Source organism: Odontomachus brunneus, unplaced genomic scaffold (assembly GCF_010583005.1).
Source record: "Odontomachus brunneus isolate Ranch 3 - 2012 unplaced genomic scaffold, Obru_v1 Obru_scaffold_086, whole genome shotgun sequence".
Classification (NCBI taxonomy): Eukaryota; Metazoa; Arthropoda; class Insecta; order Hymenoptera; family Formicidae; genus Odontomachus; species Odontomachus brunneus.
The window spans coordinates 972,238-975,206 of NW_022639536.1; positions in this window are offsets into that span (position 1 = coordinate 972,238).

Below are 2,969 nucleotides of genomic sequence, written 5' to 3' on the forward strand. Positions count from 1 at the left end.
TAGACCAAGTACATAATTGAGACATACGACTAACTATATAAATATCAAGTAATGATGATGGACATGAAATATGAAATAAATCTTCTTTAATTAAATATTTTCTACTAATAGCAACCAAGCATTTTTTGTTTTTACATTTAGCAATGTTTTCAATTTTTATTATATTTCCATCCCTCATAAGATAACAATTATTTACGTTATCATTAACTTTTATGTCGTGCCCGTGTTGCCGGGACACGAGAAGAGTTCGAGATCGGTGATGCGGGCGCGGCAGAGTGTGTGGCGGTAGGGTGCGAGATGTATTCAATAATAGTACTACGTTGAGTAGTTTTAAATATAAAAGGTTTATTTGATAAGTACACTTGTACGTGTTTAATTACTACTCCCGTTCTTATTAGTGCGTTCTTATAATGTGCGAACCGCGCGTTGATCGCGTATGTCGCGGCGAGAGACCGAGGTGTTAAGTCTGACGCGGGTGGTCTTCTCCGCTCTTTTATAATATTGTTTAGTCTTGTCGGAAGGGGTGCCTGGCGATAAGAAGATTACCATATTTGGTAATGGTTTAATGCATTTCGAATCGAGGTCCGAAATGCGGAATGTGCAAGGTGGTGCTTATCGCAGCACTTGCACATCCGCTTTCTTGTTGTGGCGCAACGATTCCTCATGAAGTGTTTCGAAAGCGCTAATACTATTCGCGATTATAACATTTATAACAAAACATGAAAAAATTAACATTTTATAATAAGGACTTGTGCAATCATAAGTAATAGGACCATTATTGTGTTACTTTAGTGCTTCCATTTTATAGTTTTCTTTGCTCCTAACAGTATATGTAATAGCATTTTTTTCTCTAAATTTTCTGTGCAATTGCTGTAGTGGTTTATCACTTTCACGAATAACTTTTTTTATTTCTTGTAAAAAATTCTCATATTTAAAAGCACTAAATAAATCTAAAATACCATGTATTCGAACATCTTCACATAAATGAATTATCCCATATACATTATGAGATACATGATGTTCTCCGTACAGAATTTTAAATATTTTCACATAATTGCTTGGTTAAATAATTGCTCGGCATAAGCTAAAAATGTCTTACACAAATCTTACAAAATTAGTACAACATACAATTCTAGTAGCTATATGAAGTGTTAAGAAATGTTCATATAAATCATTCGGAAGTATTTCTTTTAATATAACGGGACCAGTATATAATAATATTTGCCTATATTCTGCTTCTATATTGCTTCTATATTGCTTCTATATTGCTTCTATATTGCTTTCCATTGTTTTAAATAAATCAACGATCTAGGTTTTCTACAAAATTCAACTGGTATAGTATACTTGGTTGTAGTTTCTAAAATGTTTGATAATGTTTCACATTTGTGATGTGATAAACGAAATTGTATATCGCCTGTTGTCCACATATACCACATTCACAAAATAAACGTCCCTGGAACTTTTGTGCTGTTTGGAAAGCATGTAGTGTCACAATTATTGTTCTATTATTGTTGTCGTTAGGCGATACAGATATAATGAAAAATTGTAACATATAACGATAACAATTAAGAATTCACATGTAGGAGTTTTCATAGGTTAGGTTTGATATCGCCTGTTATATCATGATCTATTATACTATTCTACTCAAATCTCTAAATTCTAATTATTTAGATGAAATACTTTACTTACTTGTGCTATTAATTTTAATATAAAAATATCCAGCTTTGCTGCGTATTGCACTGCACACTTTCTTTGTGAGATATCTAAGGTCGTCTCTCTCTCTCTTTCTCTCTTTACCAAAGGAGTACGAGCCAAAAATGTCGTCAGATACTCTACAGGATAATTTTTTCGTTTGGATCAAACTGGAATCAATCGAATAAAATTAGGACATCCTATGGCGATCTAGTGCTATATGGATGATGTTCTGTCTGGTACTGACACCACAAATAACCGATCACTGTGTCTTTCCACACTTCCAAACCATTGTCCAGTAATTAATCTACCTTTATGATATTTGCGACGTCCGAATTTTGCTTCGTCTATTTCCACAATTATACGTGGATCGCCTAATAGTTTGCTATTATCAGTCACCCACTGATTTAGTAACTAAAATGTGAATAACTTATTAATTGGACAAATTATTTTAAGTAAATTAATAATACTAACCTCACGACAAAAATTAACCCAATCCACAGCAACGGATCTTGATATTTGAATTTCCGTTTCCAATAGTTTCTGTCGTGGTGAATTCATCATTAAAAAATAAGAAATAATACGACATATTTTCACTAGATCTAAATGTGCCTTTGCAAACCACGTTCCTATTATTGCACTTAACTTAAAATTGCAAGTCTTTTTTTGCCGTTTTTGTCCACGAATTTGTTTATAATACATATTGGTGCAATGCATTATAAGTGATTCTTCTGGTTTTAAACAAATTTCTTTATCACATCGTGGATATAAGATATTTTTTCGGAGCACTTTTTTTGCACTTAAGTAGTTTACTAAGTCTTCATAATTATATATTAAATAAATAAACTCATGAAACAGCATGATGAAAATATTTTACTTTAGCTAAGTTCCACGATACACTGGTAATGTATGTCGGGACATGATCATAACACAACACATACAATGGTAATGTGTGTCAGGACATGATCATAACATGATTATCAACATTGAAATCATATATACGATCAAAACAAAACCCACGCAATATACCCTGTATACAAAAATTACGTTCAACTTTTTTTTTAGTAAGTACTGCAATCTCGAACGACTAGCGAAGAGCTGTGCCCCCCGCACCCCCCCTAAAAACTAACCCAACCTATCGTCACATTAAACGTCAGTCATTGTTTATTAAAGTGTTCAACTTTTGTGTTAATGTAACGATAGGTTGGGTTAGGTTAGTTTTGAGGGGGGGGGCGCAGCCCCCCGCTAGTTGTTCGATATTGCAGTTATTATTCGAT